This window comes from Panthera tigris, chromosome F2 (genome assembly GCF_018350195.1).
Source record: "Panthera tigris isolate Pti1 chromosome F2, P.tigris_Pti1_mat1.1, whole genome shotgun sequence".
In the NCBI taxonomy this organism is placed as follows: Eukaryota; Metazoa; Chordata; class Mammalia; order Carnivora; family Felidae; genus Panthera; species Panthera tigris.
In genome coordinates, this window is record NC_056676.1 from 31,037,703 (window position 1) to 31,060,000 (window position 22,298).

The following is a 22,298-nucleotide window of genomic DNA, read 5'->3' on the forward strand; positions in this document are numbered from 1 at the left end:
AAATTTAGGTAGTTAAAAGCTGTTGACACTCTCCACTTTCCTAGCCTCAAAGTTGTCACTTCCACCAATGATGTCACTGACTGTCACTATTACCTACTGCTTCAGTAACTTTGTTTTTTTCCCAAATAGCAGCAAACCCACCACTTCTGTGGCCTTTCCTGTCTGATAGAGCTTCCACATGGTAGGGATGAAAGAGAGACAGGAGCAGTTTTAAGCCATAGAATCAAATGTTCTTGCCTGAAGATCAGCAGTTTTTCAAGCATACTCAAAATGTTATGCCTTTGGTCAGTTACCAAAGAAGTGAAATGATTGCTTTCATTTGTATTTAGCTTCATATTTACATTTTTGAGGAAAAGCTTTGCCAATGTCCTCACTGCACCATAGCTAGATGTTGCTTTATTTTTTCTTGCATGTGTTACAGCATACATTTATATTTTAAAAATTGTTTTGGGGAATTATGTGAGGTCTAGAATGATGTTATATTTCTCTAGATATTATTCAGTTTTCTCTTCTCAGTAGCCCAGCTATAGTGGCACTATGGATTAAAATGACTGGAGAAGGAGCTGAGGATGCCTTGATATCTTCCTTGAAGCCCAAGTGCCCTCCTAGATTGCATTGCTTTATATCTATTTTCTCCTATCCTCACCCATTTGTTAGACTCAGACACCAATCTTACTGTCTTAAGCCTTGATATAATCAAGAATGTTCATTCTCAAGGTCTCTTTCCTTCCATTTCTGGAAGTCCCTAAGGGTAAAAAATGACTCCCAACTCTGCACTGAAATCCCAGGCCTTTAATGAGACAGTGGTCTCAATTACCCAACTAATCATTAAGAGAATCCTACCTTATTATCTCATCATTAAATTTATTATTTAGTTTTAGCCAGCTTTATTTTAAGCAACACATTTCTACTTTTTATTTAAACTTTTCTTTTTACACTTATTAAGATTGTATTTTATGTAATTTGAATGGTAGACATCTTATTTATAATTCTACTAATAGTCATATGTATAATAGTTAAATTTAATTTGTTTTTATCCAATAATGATATCTAAGGAAAAATTGCTAAATGTCTGCCAGAATGATTTTATCTTCTCTTAAATTCTATCTCTTTCCTACTGTCCGTACTATTTTAATCTAGATTTGTAGAAAATGTTATTATAATGATATTATCAAAAATCATTGTAGGATTTTTCCTTTAAGCTTGTTCTCTTATCTACAACACTATATTTTGCTCTCTATATATGTTTTATTTATCTCAAGTTCACTAGTTGTCTTTCATATACTTACTTTTGTTTCAAATATAAAACCATGTGACTAAAATATTATATAGTTGACGTTTCAACAACACAGGTTCGACTAGCATGGGTCCACTTATATGTCAACTTTTTTTAATTTTTATTTGTTTTTGAGAGAGAGAGAGACAGAGAGATTATGAGTGGGGGAGGTGCAGAGAGACAGGGAGACACAGGATCTGAAGCAGGCTCCAGGTTCTGAGCTCTCAGTAGAGTCTGATGTGGGGCTTGAACTCAAGAACCGTGAGAGATCATGAAGTCACTTAATTGAGTGAGTCACCCAAGTGCCGCTAGGCCGACTTTTTTTGATAATACAGTATACAAATAAAGTTTGTAGTAAATTAAAATTTTCTTTGGTCTAGCTTATTTAATTATAAGAATACAGTATATAATATATTAAATGTATAAAATATGTGTTAATCAGCTGTTTGTTATTGGTAAGGCTTCTGTCAACATTGGTCTTTTTGGGAGTCAAAAGTTATATGCCAGGGTTTCCTGGGTGGCTTAGTCCATAAGTGATCGCAGCTCAGCTCAGGGTTGAGTTCAAGCTCTGCATTGGGTACTATGCTGGGTGTGAGCCTACTTAAAAAAAAATTATATGTGAATTTTTGGCTGTGCAGGGGGGTTGGCACCCTGAACTGCTGTGTTGTTCACGGTTGCTGTATATACAACAGTTTTATTCATGAATGAAAGCAATAGTGGAATATTCTCACATACAGTGGTACGGAGAAGAAATCATTCACTTGCTTCCTAAAAAACAAATGTAGCTGTTACCATGGTTAGCCAAACATATTGTATGTATGTGCATCCATTCATACTGATTTAGAATTTTTTTCCAACTCAGCTATGAGTTGGAAATATTTACACAGGTAATTAAACATTCTTCCAAATTACACTTTATGACTGTGTAGAATTAAGGTACATAGATGTATTATCATTTATTTAACCATTAATTTATAAGCAAGACAACAGAGCAGTTAAGGATGTTGGCTCTGGGCTTTAATTACTTGAGGATGAATCCTAGCTCTGAAAATTAGTGATAATGTGAATTCTTAGTTAAGTAACTGAAAGTTTCTGTTCTTCTTAGAGGGACACTGAGTGAAGCTGGGAGAATAAAACAAGTTAATGCATCTTTAGTTTATAGAACAGTGCCTGGTACCTTACAAGTAATAATGCTAATACTTTTCATGTTTTTGTCATTAAGCATATTGTCACCTAAAAGTTATTGACTAAGACCAGATTTCACTCAATTGATCTCATTCTTATAGTATCTAGCAGAAATTTCTTGAAGTATATGGAATTGAATGGCCTTCTTCCTAGTTTATAGTACTTGTACTCATTTCTTTTTTGTTTTATATATTAATTTGGCCAATACAATGAGAAACATTGAATGTGTGTGTTAGTGTCACCTTTTCATTTGAAAGACTGCCTTAACCTTGCTTGCATTCAAATAGCTCAGCATAAAAAAAAAGGCTTTATTCATTTTCCATCACTAGTTTTTTTGTCAGTAAGATTTTTAGCTTTTAAAACAGTTATGAGTGTCTCGTCTATTAATAGATATATGCTTATTTGGGGTTTTGACACAAATTGTGACTTTTTGTGCAAATTTTCACTAAAGTTCTTTAAAAAATCTTTAGTCTTAGTTAGAATGTAGTGCATTCTGGAGAGATTTATTTACCCAGATGCTATTTGAATGCAGTTTCAGGTGAAATATTAACTGCAAGATCCTCAGTTCCTGTTAAAATTAAATTGCCTTTTTTTTAAAAGAGGAAAATGAGGTTAATAATATAGAGTATACATTAGTAAAATAGAGAAATGAAAGCATTAACAACTAGAAATCTCACACTCAGTGATGAAATATCATCCTTGACTATTTAGATCTGTTTTTATTCTCATATTATATCATATCATTTTATTAATTCATTCTTTTGATAATTGTTTACAATTGTTTTCTGAGCATTTATATAAGCAAAACACTCTTCTAGGTACGTGGGATACAAAGTGAACAAAATAATACCACTGGGTGCATAAAGTTTACATTCTAATTGTGGCTTCCTTTTAGATTTTTATAAAGGGATTTTGCTTTCTTCTCATTCTTTCCCAGGCTATGAATCTGGCTGACTAACTGACTTATTCTTTTTGATCTGCTAGTGTTCTTTTGCAGCCATGTCTGTTTCCTCAGAGGCAAATCTCTTTATGATAAGAAAAGTTACATAATTAGAGTTTGCCATTAGACTTTCTGGTCTAAAGTATCAATATCTGTCTTTGGCGGGGATTGAACCAAAGGCTCTATGAAATTCTTCTGTATGATGAAAGTTGGTTACTTGCTTTTCAGTGGTATTGGATAAAATTGATCTGCAAATGTTCCGTGTAAAAACTATAGTGAGAATACCTTGATAAACCTGAAGTGAGAACTTCTCTATAACTTAGTACAGAGATAACATGTAAGATTTTGTTTGAATATAGATACTTAGGATTTTATGGGACACTGCAGTCATTCATAACAAGAGAGCAAAATATTTAATGTCAAGGATTCTTTTGCAATAGTATCTTCTTAACATATATAAAACCCAGTATCCAGAAGTTTCAAGGATAAAATGGGATGCCACGTTAGGGGTCAGGCTTGAACTTGGGATGTATCCACAATCTGGTGTATAATAAATCACAAAATCCAGAAACTCTTTAGGGATGAACTGTTTACTCAAGAGAAATTACTACATAATATGCCTTTTGCCAGTCCTGCCAAATTCTCTCTCAGAATTGTGAGAATAATTTCCTGATTGGGGGTAAAAGAACCTGTATCTTAAGATATTATATGTCAAACCTGAGGCTTTCTAAAATAAAAGCAACAGAGTTTGTACAATCATAATAATTGTAAGTTGCTGTGATATCTTGGAAAGAAGCTGAAGACAGATGGAAAATAAGGAAGGCAAGCCAGATTCTTTTCCCAAGTCTACCAAAACTAGATATACAAGTTTGACAAAGTCATTTAACATCACAAGGCTTCATGGTTTATCTATTAAATGAGAATTGTGACTAGACATTCTTTATGGCCACTCTTGTCACTATAATCTAAATATAGTTTTGACATGTTTCTTCCAGTTCTCTTTCAGCAGACACAATATGAGTATTTTAGATTTAACTTTAAAAATTATCCAAATATTAGGTCCCTAATGAATGAATATAATGTAGAAAATAACGTTTAATGGAAAGGATTTTAATAGAACGCTTACATTTGCCAATTTTAGCGATCCATTGTCTGAATTTCAAATTCTACATACCTGACAAATAATTGTGATTGAATATGATCAGAGGAACACAAAATAATTATGTTAGTTGAAGCATTCACTAAATGATAGTGGTAAGAAATTCATTAAATACGATATCATATCCAAAGATACACTCTGCCATGTTTCTTCCAGTGCTAACTCAATTATTTAAACACTTGTAGGCTGCACTGGAAAACTGACAACTTATCAAATGCCCACTGTGCTCAGTAATTGTTCTAGGCTTGTGGAGGAGGTGTATTTGTAATTGAAGCTTATTTCTACCTTCAGTGGACTGGTACTATATGTTGGGAAATCTCAGCAGTAGACTTACAGCAGCAGCATTGCATTATTCCACTTCTAAGGTATGCAAAGAGCAACACAGAAACAAAGAAAATGCAGAAACGCTGGGACTTATAATATATATTTACTGTATTCATTTACTTAAAAGTCATTTCCAGTCACTTGTAAATAAGCAGTTTGACAGTTGCTAATAAATGCTCAACTACCGTTGTTATAGCTATATCTAAAGAGAATAAGTCTAGAGATTCTTTTTTCCAAATAATTATGTGTAAATAATTAATTGTTACTAATTTTAAGAACTACTTGTATTGTGATGGCCTCTCTACCAATTGTGGTTGTTGGATTGTCTTTAAAGACATACTTTTCTTTGCCTTTTTGTTTGTTTGTTTGCATTAATATGAAATTTATTGTCATATTTATTTCCATACAACACCCAGGGCTCATCCCAAAAGGTGCCCTCCTCAATACCCATCACCCACTCCCCCCCCCACCTCCCATCAACCCTCAGTTTAGTCTCAGTTTTTAAGAGTATCTTATGGTTTGCCTCCTTCCCTCTCTGTAACTTTTTTTTCCCCTTACCCTCCTCCACAGTCTTCTGTTAATTTTCTCAGGATCCACAGAAGAGTGAAAACATATGGTATGTCTTTCTCTGTATGACTTATTTCACTTAGCATAACACTCTCCAGTTCCATCCACATTGCTACAAAAGGCCATATTTCATTCTTTCTCATTGCCAAGTAGTATTCCATTGTGTATATAAACCACAACTTCTTTATCCATTCGTCAGTTGATGGACATTTAGGCTCTTTCCATAATTTGGCTATTGTTGAAAGTGCTGCTATAAACATTGGGGTACAAGTGCCCCTATGCATCAGTACTCCTGTATCCCTTGGGTAAATTCCTAGCAGTGCTATTGCTGGGTCATAGGGTAGATCTATTTTTAATTTATTTGAGGAACCTCCACACTGTTTTCCAGAGTGGCTGCACCAGTTTGCATTCCCACCAACAGCGCAAGAGGGTTCCCGTTTCTCCATATCCTCTCCAGCATCTATGGTCTCCTGATTTGTTCATTTTAGTCATTCTGACTGGTGTGAGGTGATATCTCAGTGTGGTTTTGATTTGTATTTCCCTGATGAGGAGTGACGTTGAGCATCTTTTCATGTGCCTTTTGGCCATCTGGATGTCTTCTTTAGAGAAGTGTCTATTCATGTCTTCTGCCCATTTCTTCACTGGATTATTTGTTTTTCGGGTGTGGAGTTTGGTGAATCTTTATATATTTTGGATATTAGCCCTTTGTCCAATAAGGATATACTTTTCTTTGAACTTTAGTCTTATTATGCCCAATAAATTTATGTTTTAAAAGACATCATAATTCTTCATATATGAATAGCTACTTTTTAAAAGCTGTTGAGTGGTTAATAACATTAATCTGAAAATGAGTTTTCCTTATTGGGCTGGGCAGAAAGAACACTGGTATATACTCAGTGGAACAGAACTTTTAAGTCTACTTCTAGCATTAAAACCCTGCTTCACATTGGAGCAATAATACGTCAATCTTTTTTGAGTCTTATTTTCTATTAGTATTATTATTATTATTATTATTACCACCAATGACTGACTCAGTCACTGCAGTGAAAATTTAGAACTAATTTTTGAGACTTCTTTCCTCATTACCTATATTCAGCACATTGATTTTTTTCCTGCTTTTTTACCTGTGTGGAATCTTTTTAATATCTTTAGTGTTAAAGATATTAACTTTTTTAATATATTCAGTGTTAAATTCCAAGTCAAAGAAAGCGATACTTCTCACTGAGGCTACTACAATCATCCTCTAACTGGCCTCCTTTCTTTTATTTTCTCACTTCATCCAAATGCCAACATCAATTTCAGCCAGTCTCACACTGTTCTTTCTGTCCTTGAACATGCCAAACCTACTTCCATATCAGGGCTTTTCCCACTTGCTCTTACTTCTAAACTGTAACATGCTTCTCATCCCTCTTCCACCCAGAAGACGGTCCCAATCATATTATTTTAATTTACTTCCTACCACACTCAGAAATTAACACTAGAATAGGAGGAAATGCTGTGTTAGTGTTTGGTTTCTTACCCTAGAATGTAAGCTTCTTAAGAGCCCTGGAATTTGTGTTGATTAAGTCCACTCTGCCTTGTTTTTCACTCTATTTTTATTGCCTAGAAAAACGTATAATAAATACATAATCTGTAAGCACATAATTCATGCTCAATAAATATTTGTTATTTAGCTGAATGGGTAATTCATATGAAATATCAGACAACATTTCTGAGAAGTAATACTAAGCTAAGTCTCCAGAAATTAGTAGGAGTGAACCAAAGATAAGAGGGGCTCTGAAGCAGAGGGATCAGAATTTTCAAAGTCATAGTAAAAAACAGCACTATTAGCACAACTGAATAAAAAATTGGTATTCTTTGCTTTTTCCCCCGAAATACTAAATACAGGTAATGGAAAAATTTAAACATTGCATTAGAGTATATCTGCTGGATAGGCATGTGAAATGCAGTTTTACATGACCAATTCATTTGGGAAGTATAAAGGCCTAAAATTGTTGTTTTAATGAAAATAAGTATACTATGGATGCTGTTCTTTCTGGCTTGAATTCAAACTTGTGTATTTAGTCAATAATATATTTACTGTCAACTTTAGTATTCATCAATTTAACCTCATTATGACAACAAAAAGTACCACCTGCTCTGCTGCCAGGAAACTGACTCAATCTCATTTATATCTTGTTTTCTTTTTAATTAGCTTTTTTCTCTCTAGATAGATGCCTGTGACCTAGGTAGGTAATTACCCTAAGCCTAATCCTTCAGGCCACATTTTGGTAACTTATTTCTTTAGCTCAGTGTATCCCAGTACAACAACGCTTATTGCTTAAGCAGACATACACATATGTGCTTATTCATGTGGCCCTATGTGTAGAATCAGATTTCATGACTTCTAAGCAAAACTCATCAATGCTTAGAATCCCATCACACTTAGAGCAGTATTCTTTCCTTGGCTCATAAAATCCAATATAATCTAGCTACTAAGTATATCTGACTTTTTGCCAAAGTTCTGGCTTTATTTCAGTTCTTCACATAGCTTACAGGGCAGGAGCTTTTCACTTTTTTACTCCCTTGCCTGAATGTTTTTTTTTCTCAGATATTCATAGTACTCATTCCTTCACTTCATTTAAACCTCTACTCCATGGTCTTCACTTCAGAGACATGTTCACTAGCCACTCTATCTGAAATAGATCCTCTTCCTAGTCTCTTTCCAGCCTTATTTACTGTTCTATTTTTCTTCTATGAACTTGTCACAATCTGATATGATATTTAATTCTTTAATTGTTTATTGCCTCTCTCCCCCACTGAGATGTAACCTCCATGAAGGAAGACATTCTACAGTATTGTAGCCCCTGTTTTTAAAATGATACCTTACACACTTAATCATATGAAAAAAAAACCCAACCTCACTCATTAAGAGAAAAATGCAAGTTAAATTTCTTTAAGATAGCATTTCCCCCCTATTTGATTGTCAAGCATCCAAAAAATTGACAGTACACCTTATTGATGTGGCTGTGGGGAAGAGGCACATTGCTGGAGTGGAGAAGGGACCATTTGATAATACATTATGACAAATATACACAAAACGTTTGACTCAACAATTCCACTTCTGGGAATTTGTCTATAGAGATGCTTGCTGGTATAAAATGAAATAGGTGCAGGCTATTCATTGCAGCATTGTTTACAGTAGTAAAATATTAGAAACAACCCTAGTGTCCATCAATAGGGGACTGATTGGCTGGTTCATCCATACAGTAAATTACTCTATAACTCAAAACAGAAATGAGCAACTTTCTATAAACTGAAATGGAAATACCATCAAGGTAAATTGTTAAATGAACAAGGCAAAGTTTGGAACTGTTTTTACAGGCTGAATTGTGTTCCCCCATCCTTAATTCATATGTGGTAGCCCTCCCCAGTACCTTAGAATCTGTATTTGCAGATAGGGCCTTTAAAGAAATACTCAAGTTAAAATGAGGTCAGTGGGGTGGACCCTAATCCAATCTGACTGATGTCTTTATAAGAAGAGGAGATTAGAATACAGACAACAAAGATGTATGGACAGCCATGTGAGGATACAGTGTGAAGGAGATCATCTACAAGCCAAGGAGAGAATCCTCAGGAGAATCTAACCCTGCTAGCACCATGATCTTGGATTTCCAGCCTCCAGACCTGGGAGAAAATAAATTTTTGTCATTTAAACTGTTTTGTGTGTGGTATTTGTTACGGCAGCCCTAATCAACTAATATAACTGTGTTAAAGAGCATCATGTAAAAAGGGGAAATGAAACTATGTGTTTACTTGTGTATGAATATAGAAATAATTTCTAAAATCCAAGAAACAAACAGCACTGATTACCTATAATGAGGCTAGGGACAGAGTGGGCCCTGAGCAAATGGAGGACAGGGATGAGATGAATAATTTTCAGGATTTGTTTTTCTTTTGAAATATATGAATGCATTACATATTCTAAAATTAAATCATAAATAAGTAAAATCTCATATATTTAAAAAATGATGTCTTCCACAAAATAGGAATTGGATAAGTATTTGTGAATGAATGGATGAATTCGATGATCATTGACAGAAAAGAATATTCTGAGCAAGGTAGCCTAGCAATTAAGGAAGTTTTGCTAAAGAGAATTGAGGGTTAGGGATAACTGGGAAAGGATACTAACTTTTGTAATACTTGGTAACATTTTTTTGACCTTCATCCTTTCTGAAACAGCACCCCTTAAAGCTCAGGAGCATCATCAATCAGGCTGACTACAAATATTTAGTTTACCATCACCTGAATAAGCTCATCTTCTTTGTTCAGTTCATTCCTATGCCCAATGATCTTACATTTTTATTCCATTCTTTCCTTTTTTTTGGTTTCGATTTATATTTGGACTTCCATTTTGGTTTGTAGACCAATATTCATTTCCCTTTATATGTGCCATGATTAATGTTATAGTTTTTCATTTACAAACTGAAAAATATTTTTTTCAGGGAGAAAAGAACTATATGTGTGTGTGTATGTGTGTGTGTATAAGTATATACTTATTTATATGTATATCTTTATATATAAAGGTATATATATCTTTATATGTGTATATATGTGTGTGTGTATATATATATATATATATATATATATATATATACACACACACATTTTTAGTCCTTTGCCTGAATGCTCTTTTCTCAGATATTCATAGTACTCATTCCTTCACTTCATTCAAACCTCTACTCCATGGCCATCACTTCAGAGACATGTTCACTAACCACTATCTGAAATATACCCCCTTCCCAGTCTCTTTCCAGCCTTATTTACTGCTCTGTTTTTCTTCTATGAACTTGTACTATGTATGTATATAAATACTATGTATGCTTATATATACTTTTTATATATTTTATATAATACATACTATGTATGTGTATATATATATATTTAGATGTTTTATTTTTATTTTTATGACATGGTGTCTTATCTCTGATTATATTTCTACTCTTTCAAAAATCAATATTTGTTTTTCTGCAATTAGATTATAGTGATGTTTGCATAACTCTTCATGAAAATTATCAAAGTGAACACTTAAAAAAGAGTGGGTTTTATGATATGTGATACCTTGATAAATCTTATTTAAAAAATCAATATTCATACTTGATATTAGGTCATTACATCAGAGTGCTGAGGCATTTTTTCCCCTGAATCTTTCCACAGTTAGATTGTTTACATACACACAGAATATATCTTTAATTTCTCAAAAAAGTGTTGGTCAAAAATACTTTTTCATTATTCACTAAATAGTGTGATGTGTACCAGAAATTGGGAGGTTACTTTTGTCAAGTTTCCATTTAGATAGTCATGACTCTACTCAGTGGATTGTGTTCTAGGTAAGGTGATCTGATTTCAAAGAAAACTATTGAAAGCTCAACTGAAGCCCTATTTCTATTGATAGTCTCTCCAAACTGCCTCTCTTCTTAAACACCAATGAACTATGTGCCCTGAACTAGCATTTCCAGCCATCAGCTAATTAGTATTTTGTTTCTCAGTTCTCTCAATATAAAGAATTTCTTTGATTTCTGGTTAAAGAAGGGGGAGAAAACATAAGCACAGCAGTTTCTCCCTCTAGGTCCAATCAGTCTGTGTTTGGTTTGTGGCTTCATTTGGTCATCTAAGCAACACCTTCAATGAAGAAGAGTTATCATGGTTGGTAGATATTTCAAGTGTGTCTATCCAAATATGAATAAACTATATCAAATTTTTAAAAAATAATTTTTCTCAAGCATAGTATGATACTTTGTCCTCAGTCAACATGGACTAAGTTGGAAGGGAGTTTTAAACATGATCTGCTTTATTAAACCAAAAATGAGTTTTGGAACTCCCTGGTTGTATAGCCCTTATGCTCTATAGCACTTACATTGTTATACTTTAATTTCAATATTTATCTAATCCATCAGTATGGTTTCCAAATCCATTATCTGCTCTTTTGTAAGACTGATTAAATCCTTTTTAAATTTATTTATTTATTTTTTTTGAGAAAAGGAGAGAATATGAGAGAATAGGTGGGAGAGAGGCAGAAGGCAAGAAGGAGAGAGAGAATCCCAAGTAGGCTCTATGCTGTCAGCACAGAGCACAGTGTGGGACTCAAACTCACAAACCATGAGACCATGACCTGAGCCGAAATCGAGTTGGACACTTAAGCAACTGAGCCACCCAGGCACCCCAAGACTGATTACATCTTAACACATATTTTTTTTCTAGAATGGTTTGTTGTTATGAATACCTGCTAATTAGTATACTCACCATGAGATGTGGGTTGTAATCATTTCCCTCCTTTTATCTGCTTTACAACTACATTCTCACTACTTCCTTTCACACTGTGGTGTGGTCTTTTCCAGGAAACAAAGTTTCTCTAATTCTGGTTTGAATTTTCTTATACTGGCATTTCTATGTGACTTTAATGATATTCATAAACAATAGTGAGATTTATAGGATTTATCATTGCCAAAAATTAAGCAAACTGCATTGTCCCCTGGATCATTTAAGAATGATTTCTGATATATCACTATGATTAAAGTTGACAGAAAAAAATGCCAAGGGAAGAAATCACTACCTCAGGAAAAGAGTGCTTATTTAGACAATAATCAGTATAACAAAGACAGAAAGTTCAAGAATAAAATAGTTACGGCATTTTATTCTTGAGACTCTCAAAATTAGGAAAGGAAAGTGATGGTAAACTTTGTGAAAATGTATGACATTGCATAGACCTTTGGATTAAAATCTGTGAGAAATAGCCTTGAAAATTCTGTTCCTAAGATATGAATATTTTTAACAATAGCTTTACATTTACTTTTATGTCTAGATTTATTCCTCAGCCGCAACTGATTTTCTTCTCCTTCCTCTTTACTCTCCTAACCTATATGTATATTTTTTGATATAGCTGTGAAAGAAGTAAACATTTGGAAGGTTAAATAACCTAACCCTCCCCCAAACCGTGAAAAATAATACTGAAATTGATCAGGGGAAAGAGCAAAAGTATTTTCAGTTGTGCTATTCCATCTTTCTGAGTAAGCACTCACAGATGCAAACGTTAGATGAAAATCCATTCAAAACATGTAAACTTACTTTGGAGTGCATAGAATAGTAGTTGATAGCTGAGTACCCTCAGGACAGGCCTTTGCTGGAATACTTGCTGTGCACTATGACTTTACCCCAGTTACTAATTCTTTCAAGCCTGTGCTTTCTCAGTTGAAGGAAGGAGATAATAACACCAACTTCAGAAGTTAATTGGAGAACTAAACAAAATAATGCATGTGTGAAAGATTGATTGCAAAAATGGCTGTTTATCCTCTAAAGTATGATTCTGAGACTCTTCTCGTTAGGTAACGTTACCTCTTCCCCTCTCCTTGTTTTGGTCAATACAAGGTGGTAAAAGTAACTGGCTGCTAGTTTTGAGCTTTCCTTAAGGAAGCCTTGTGTACTTCTTTCTTTTGAAATCTGCCCAGCTATCTTAAGCCTAAGTGCAGGCTAGCCCACTAGATAATGAGACAAGTTCCCCAGTTATTCCTATCACTCCAGCTGACCCCCCAGCCAATAAGAAGACATTAATGAGGCCATCCTAAACTTGCCAGTTCCCAGATGAGTCACCAAGTAACTGTAGACAGATGAGTGAACCCACCCAGAATGTCAGATACCAGAAGAACCATTCATCTGAACCCACCTTAGATTGCCAATTTACAATATCACAGGCTACTTAAATTATTGTTGCTTAAAGGCACAAAGATTAGGGTGGTTTGGTATGCAGCAATAACTAGTTGCTAAAGTAGTCAAAGTAATCAGAACACAGTAAGTGTGCAAGTAATCTAGTCAAAGTTATCATAGTTAAAATGTGTGTTTCTTGGGGCGCCTGGGTGGCTCAGTTGGTTACGCATCCAACTTCGGCTTGGGTCATGATCTCATGGCTTGTGGGTTCGAGCCCCACATCCGGCTTTGGGCTGACAGCTCAGAGCCGGGAGCCTGCTTAAGATTGTATGTCTCCCTCTCTCTCTGCTCTTCCCCTGCTCGTGCTTGTGTGTCTCTCTTTCAAGAACATAAATAAACATAAAAAATTTTTTCTTTAAAACTATGTGTTTCAGGTGGTCTCCTAATGAGTAATGGATGCAAACTTTCAAACTTGGCCTTTGCTATAAAATTTAAGGCCTAAAAATTGAGGTTCCTTAAAATTAATGCCATACTTTTTTAGAAATCTTTGTATCTTTCTATGCATTAGTGAACTAATTTTTACACTAAAAACTACATTATTAGTAAAATAATATTGACTCTTTTTTGACTTTTTGACTTTTTGACTTTTTGACTTTTAAATTTTCACTTCAAAAACTGCATCTACTTAATTGAAGTTAATTTTCACATAAGGATTAATACTTTGACTTCTTGGCTGCTGCTTTAGTATTCTTGAATCTCAGACACTAGTTTAACACATTACCTTAACAGCCCATATGGTAAACAATTTGTGTTTAGTCCTTTCTATTATCTAAGAAATATTTAGTTTTTAACTGTTTCACAGATAAGCAGAAATCCTGGGAGGCCAATCACCAGATTAAAAAAAGGTTCTGGAATAAAAACCAAATTTTCAAAGTTCACCTCAAATAGTCATCTAATAGAAAGCTCCAAATGATTCCAAAACACTCTCTAAAATCTGAGGGAAAGTAAAATCTAAGATTTAAAAATCTGACATTTAAATAAAGTCAAAAGTGGCCAAAAAAATCCAAGTCTCACAATTTGCCTTATTGTCACTGATACACCTGAGGACTTCAAGGTGAGGATTAAAAAAATATATAATAAATGGCAATAAGGATAGAATGGAGAAAAAGAGGGCAAAAGAAACCTTAGAACTTAATTTTAGCTGAAGTCCTGTAACTTACTATTTTATGTCCCCTGCACATTTCTATTTATAAAAATAAATGGGACATCATGACATTTGTTTTGAATGACTACAAAAGCAGAATGACTTTTTAATCATAATGAAATGAATTCAGGTATGCAATTATAGAAAATAGAGCAAGATTTAGTGATTATCCAGAGCGATGGATTTAACTTTTTGTGCCACCTCTCTGGGACTCAAACTTCATAAGACAATGGAAGAGATGTGAAATGATATTTACACAGAAGTGGGTGGTATATTCCTTGACTTCAGGAATCCAAATCTTTTATAATAGGCAGTGACTTGCTCATAATAGGCAGTGACTAGTGTAACAAATTATCACACATTTAACAGCTTAAAACAACATAAATTATCACTTCAATTTCTGTACATAACAGGATAGTTGGCTTCTGTGTACTGGGTCTCACCAGGTTGAACTCACAGTGTCACTGTGGCTGTGGGTAGTTGAACCCAAGGTAACATCTAGGTTCAGAAACCTGTTACAAGCTTACTGGTTGTTGAAGAATTCATTTCCTTACAGATGTAGGATTGAGTTTCCCATATTCCTGTTAGTGATTTGTGAGGCTAACTCAGGTCTTAGACACCACTCACAGTTTTTTTACCATGTGATCTACATAGGCAGTTCATAACATGAATGTGGGGATTATCTCAGGTGAACTGATTTATTTCTCTGCCGTTCTTTCGTGTGATCTCTGCTTCTGAAGGACTAATTCAGGCTAATCTGATTAAGTCAGGCCTGCCCAGGATAAGCTCCCTTTTGCCTTAAAATGTAACATAGTCATAGGAGTGATACCATATATGTGGGTTCCACCTACATTCAAAGGGAAGAGGACTATAAAAAAGAATCTGTCATTGGAGATCATCTTAGAATTCTGCCTGTAATAGAAGGAATGGGATAGAGTATAGGTAACTTCTGACATGGTAAATAAACACATCCTTTGCCTCCAGTAGAGATCTCTCTATATCTTCCGAAGTGGCATTTGTTCACCTCATGGAAATATGAGGAATAGCAATTGAGTTTGAGAAGAAATCTACAAGTGTTGTAAGGTGTTTACTTGGGAGGTGTAGGTTTTAGGGCTCTCTGCTGCTGATTCAAACCTATGAGAAAGGTTTAAAGTAATAATCAATCAAATCATGATCAGAGTAATCTGGCATGGGATAACTAACATAGAAGTCAATTAAATTTAAAGCAGTTGAAACAATTTGAGAAAGATGCACCTGGTAATTTTCCTTCACGAGTAATGCTCTAAGGCAGTTAGCAATTCTGAATGATAAATATCATAAATGTCCTTCTCTCCCTCATAACTGAGGTGTTCCTTTATCAAGTGTTGAAATTTGTGTTCTCCCTTGACTCCAAAGGTCAGTGTATTCCATTCCAGTAGCAATAAATTTGTCACTCTTGCCAATCACCTCCTACATACACTCACACATTTTGTACAGAAATGTCTGGTGGAAGAAGGTGAAGGGAATTTTTTACGAAACTTATAAATACCAGTGTGGGCCAGTGTAGAGGGATATAACAGTGTAGTCAAATATGTGATTATTATCCTTATGATCCAAGACCATGCCAATCTAACATGGGAATCCAGGTAGCTAAGCAAGAATTCAGTTAGAATCCTCTAGGCTTCTCTCTGGCTAGGCTGCCACTCAGAGGGTTTATCAACCAGTCTAACTAAGGTATTATTATTAGGGATAAGAAAGATTTATCATGCCCAAAAAATGCCCAGAGCAGGGTCTCAAATTTATAAAATGGATCTTTGTAAACTCCCATCCCTTTTGTTTTGATTTTTATTCAGAAATTAGTCAATAGGGATTGTGCCATTTTGAGAACATACACTCTGAATGTCAATGACTAACCTACCATACTAAGGTTTAAGGACCAGAAGGAAAAGAAAAGAGGTAGAATCAGAAACTGTTTTGAGTCAGTCTTTGAGAAATCCATGCCAAAACACCAGAATGTAGATGGCTGTGGATGGGAGGAATCATGAGAAGTCCGTTAGACACCTTGACTATCAGCTTATTATTGTGTGATTTTTGCAATAAATGGTCATACTACAAAAAGTCTTTAAAGCCAAAAACATGGCAAAAAGAAGTTTCTAGGGCCATAATGATGTAGCCAGAGTCAACTAACATGCCAATTTACCTTCATGAGTGCTGGTAGAAGACATGAGACTCCTGAGTCAGAGAACAATAGCAGGAGCCAGAAATCAGCATTTTTGTTCTATTTCCTGAGGCCCTATTTTCACAGTTATGTGAAGAAACCCAGTTGATATTGCACACATGGGAGGCTGCATTACAGGAAAGGAACTCTGATCTTAGAGAACTCAAATCTTTTTAAGTGGACAGTGCATTTGCCTTTGGGATGCATTATCTGTATAATTCTGGATGGTAATGCCTGGCTTTGCTCTGGAAAGAGAAAGTAATCCCTACAAAACTGCAAGGAAATCTGTCTTTTTTGGAAGAGACACTGTTTCTCAATTTCAAGGCTTCACACTAAAAATAGCTTTGAAAATATTGTCTAAAATAAACGGGACCAAATGTCTTCCTCACAACACCTGCATGTGAGGGGTGAAAGGGACAAAAATAAGAGACCCATTGACATTTGTCTTCCAACCATATTTTTAAATGATGAGAATTAAAGTAATCTTGGCTTACCTGCTTGAGATCTTAATCAATGTTGGGTTAGGGGAAAACCTTTAGATGTTTTAATTCAGAAATTTTACCATCTTTAATTTTATATTTTGCAATTTATATTTTTCACTCAGCTTTTGCAGTTTGCTGGAATCTGTCCTTATTTATCGTGAAAACATCTGTGGATGAACAGAACTATTTAGTGTGGCTCACAACTGGCAATGCCAGTCTGGATCACTGCACATCCATTCAACTGTACAAACTGATAGGTCTCTTCAATGGGCTTCTTTGATCTATACCAGTTGAGTTACTTACTTAATTGAGGCTGAATACTTCATTTCTTATATGTGACCTTAGAATTGAGAAGCTCATTTTTGGTTTTCCTATATATTTTTTCTTTCCATCAAAATGGAGAATTCCATAGGCAAAAAAATTAAATTTGATACATTCATCAAATTAGGTCAGTTTTCATTATATTGGCCCCAAAGTTCACTTACAGGGCAGGTATTATGTGTAAAATACAATATTTTATCCCATTGAATGAAACTTTTTAAATGAGTTTTTAAAGAAGAATGTCTTAAATTATAATTAGTGATAGAAGAAGCAGAGGATACATCATCATTCACTTGCACACTCCTAATGGGAAAATTTGTTTACTTATTTTTATTGGTAGTACCAGAAAAGCATAAAATCTATACATGGTATGCAGACAGATCTTGGTATAGGTGAAATTCTTTGGTATGAAAAAAAAAAAGTAAGAGATTCTGGGTGGGAGGAGAAAGGGAAAGAATTGCATCCTGTTAGCCTGCAGTGTCTTTGGGGGGTTTGTGGCTAATCTTTGCAGAGGTATATTTTAGTGAGTGTTCTTCTGAAGTAGAATGAAGCATTCAGCACTTCAAAAGACACTGAAAGATTAAAGAAAAGTGGAATATGACAACTTAGAGTGAAGAGAAAGAAAAATCACTGTGGCGACTCTTTCATTATTTAACATATTCTTTGACTGTTTGAAGTCAAGAGGTCTTTTGGCACATAATGCAAATCAGTAACAGTGGGAGAATCTGAACTTTCAAAAAATCAAACCTACAATCGTTATTGTTTCAAGTGGGGTGATTTTCAAAAGTAGAGAGTCATCCTAAGAATACAACATAATAACCTAGAGTCATTTAATGAATTATGTGTGACCCAACTGTTGATTTACGATCAGCAAGTCAGACTCAGTAGTATTATACCATATTTAAAATGTAGAGTATTAAGACGATTCCCATTAAGATTATTCCCAGTTAATGATGGAAAGTTATGGATCTATCTATACATGTAAAATATAATATTCTAGTACAGTGATATAGTTTAGTTTTTTCAGTTAAGGGGAAATGAAATATGAGAGCAATAATGCATTCATGGAGGGAAAGGATAGAATGGGACAATTGCGGTACTGATGAAAACATAATTTTTTTTTAAGTTTATTTAATTTTGAGAGAGAGAGAGAGTGCAAGTGGGGGAGGAGCAGAGAGAGAGAGAGAATCCCAAGCAGGCTCCGCACCATCAGTGCAGACAGAGCCTGATGCCAGGCTCAAACCCATAAACCATGAAATCATGACCTGAGCCAAAACCAAGAGCTGGATGCTTAACTGACTGAGCCACCCAGGTGCCCCAACAGAAAAAAGTCTTAAAATGAGATACAAAAACAGAGATTCTATTTGTCAATGCCAAATATGGAAGGTGACTTATGGAACACTCAAGAAAAAAAGGGAAGGGGACAAACATTTCTTCATACAATTCTACAACACTAATATTAGTTTACTTCTTTCATGCCCATTCTACTCACCAATAATGTCTAGGAGGAGGAAGAAAATTCTTTAGAAGTACAGAGGGCTTCTTTTAATGTGTTTACTATTTTTATACTGAAGAATATATAGAATGACCTAGTCTCTTTAATAGAACATATCCTGATATGTATGTTCACTTTGGGTACAATAGAAGGTATATTTGAGAGTATCATTAACTATAAAAAACCTTACAAAGGGTAGAACACAAGTTCATACATAGTCTGTACCAGTTATTAACCACATGAGACTTTGTACAGGTTACTAAATCGCTCTGGCCCGAATCGCCTTCAATGTAGAAATTACACACTTGTGAAGATCAAATGAGATAATATATGAAAAGTGCTTAGAAAAGTTCCCACAAGTTACTAAACATTAGCTTTGTTCATTACCATCATTTATCTTCTATATAGCCCTTTGAGGGCATAAATTGCTTTGGGATATGAGCTGTGTTATATTTACATTTTACTTAATAAAAGATTTTACCTTACTGAAGTCTGATATAGAAAAGACGTTTAGCAAATTGTCATGAAATGAATACTTGCATAAAGCCACACCCCAACCATAGAAATAAAGTACTAACAGCATTTAGAAGCCTTCATTGATTTCTTACTAATTGTCACTATCCTAAATCTAATCATTATTCTGATTCCCATTGGTATATAGTAATTTATCGTATGTTTACACTTTACGTAAATGAAACTACAGAGTATATGTTCTCTTGTGTCTGACAATATTCCCCTGAAAATATTTATGAGATTTATTCAAGCTATGTACAAAGAAATATGTGTTAAATGTGTTAAGTGAATTTTTCTATATAATATTCTACTTTTTGAATATACAACAATTTATCTTATTTGTGGTTGAGTAATTTAATTACTTTCATTTTATAGATATTGAAAATAATGTGCCTGTGATTATTTGAATATATCATATATATGTAAAATATGTATGCTATATATAATCATATGTATAATCCCATATTTTATCATAGATGTGAACAATTTATATGAAAATATATGTGTTATATATAATAATATATATTAAAAAGAGGGTTCCAGGGAAGTGGAATTGCTGTCAGAAGTATGTTCATGTCCAGCTTAGTTGATAAGCACAACAGTATTCTGAAGTGCTTTTAACAAGTTATACTGCAAAGAACAAGTTTTATTTTGCTTCTGTTCCTTAAAATATTTTGCAATTTTCATGTTGTTGTTGTTTAATTTTAGTCTTTTGGTGGATGTGGAGTGGTATGGTTCTAATTTACATTTCCCTGATGACTGATAGGCTATGCTGGATACCTTTTCATATGTGCATCGTCTATCAGATCTTCTCTGAAGTAGTTATTATGAAGCTTACTATTTTTCTTGTGTTGACCTGTTAGTTTAAAATTCTCTACTTATTCAGTATATCAATCTGGTCATATATACCAGATATATATTTCTGCTCTTTGGTTGGATTTGTTAATTTCTGAAATTTTTATTTTGATAAACCCAAACTTTTGATTTTAATGTAGCCCTAATTCAATGTAATTTTTACATGAGTGTTTTATGTTTCCTACTTAAGAAATACTTTCTGTCACAAGATTATGAAGATACACATCTGTTTCATCCATTATATTTTTTGTTGTTTTATCTTTCAAGATTAGATTCACATTTCAATTGAAACAGGAGTCAAAATTATAAGCTTTATATAGATAAACAGTTGCCTATGACAGTTTTGTGAAAAGAGTGCCATTTCCCCCTTTGCTGCATTTTCAACATTGTCATGTAGCAGGTGTACATACATGAGTGATTTTGTTTCTGGACTCTATTTTTCCATTGGCCTCTTCCTTAATATTTGTGTTCAGACAACATCATTGTAATTGCTGTAGTTTATTTTATAATAAGCCTTTACTATGCAGGTCCTCTAATTTTCTTCTTCAAGATAGTGTTGGTTAATTTTGGCTGTTAGATTTGCACATAAATTTTAGGATTATCATGTCAGTTTCTACAAAACACCATGCTGTGTTGCTGAATGGAAATTGATTGAATTTAGGTGGGGGGTGACCATATAACCATGCTTGCCTGGTACACTTAAAATGTATTCTATTATCTTAGCATAATTATTAATAGCCGCACATTTCAATTTTAAAAAGTCAAAAAGAAGATAGTAATTATAGAATTATTTAATCTGTAGCCTATCTTAATGGTAATTCACATCTTTACAACACGGGTGTTCTAATATGTAACATATGTTAATATGTTAATTTAGGTATTATTTCCTTCTCAATTATGGTTTGGAGTGTTTATGGTGGGATCTTGTGTATTTACTGTTTGATTTGTTCCAACATATATGCTATATGCAATGTTGAATGACATATAAGGTATACACATAGGGTATAATAAAAATGAAAATACTATGTTATATCATTCCCCAATTCACAAATAAATAAAATGGAATCATAAGAATGCTTAGTTAATACAAAATAAATTGGAAAATATTAAAAAAGGAACAGATAGAAAATACAAACAGATATTAAGATGGTAGATATATATACAACCTCATCTTAATATCCTAATTAAGAACCAGAGAATTTCAGAAGCACCTGGGTGGCTCACTCAGGTAAGAGCTGGACTTTGGCTCAGGTCATGATCTCATGGTCAGCTTTCAATTAATACCATATGATGTCATATATGAACCTCATCAATGTTTTTCATATTATCCTTCTTTACATATGTTTGTTAAAATGTTTTAAATAGCATCATTTCTTCTCACTGCCTAAAATTCTTTCAGATGAGCCCAAATCTGGATATTTTCAGGAAACACAAGCTATAAAGAAACATGATGAATGAAATTATTTCATTAATATAAGAATAATACAGACTTTAGGAAATTCTATAGGACAAAATACCCAATTTCTTCAATATTTAAAAAGTAGTATCTATAGAATAAAAGAGACTTAAAGCATATATGAACAAAATGCAATATAGAACTATACTGAAAATCATTTTATAGATCAATAATTTAGAGATCAAATAAATAGAAAATGAGTAAAGATAAAATAGCACAAATAATGCTATCATTCAACCTGTTGACGTATTTGGAAATACATCTATGTGTTGATTATATTGGGATTACATGAGTGAATATATTTGTCAAAATTCATCAAAAATCTCTAATCAGAATGAATGCATTTTATTGCATATAATTCAGAGTTGAATAAATATCTCTAAAATTTAGAAAAGGATACTTAAGGGATACATCATTTATAACACATAAAACATCTGAAAATAGATTTAAATAAACTAAAGGAATAAACATTATTTTTTAACAAGATGATGAATTTGTGCTGATGTTTTTAATATAGACTATTTTTATACAGAAATGCTAAAATATTTTTGGTAAGATTTCATAGTATTTGGAATTTGTTTCAAAATCATTTGAGTATGAAAAGAATGGGTGCATATAGATGAAAAATGTATTCATGGTTTGAT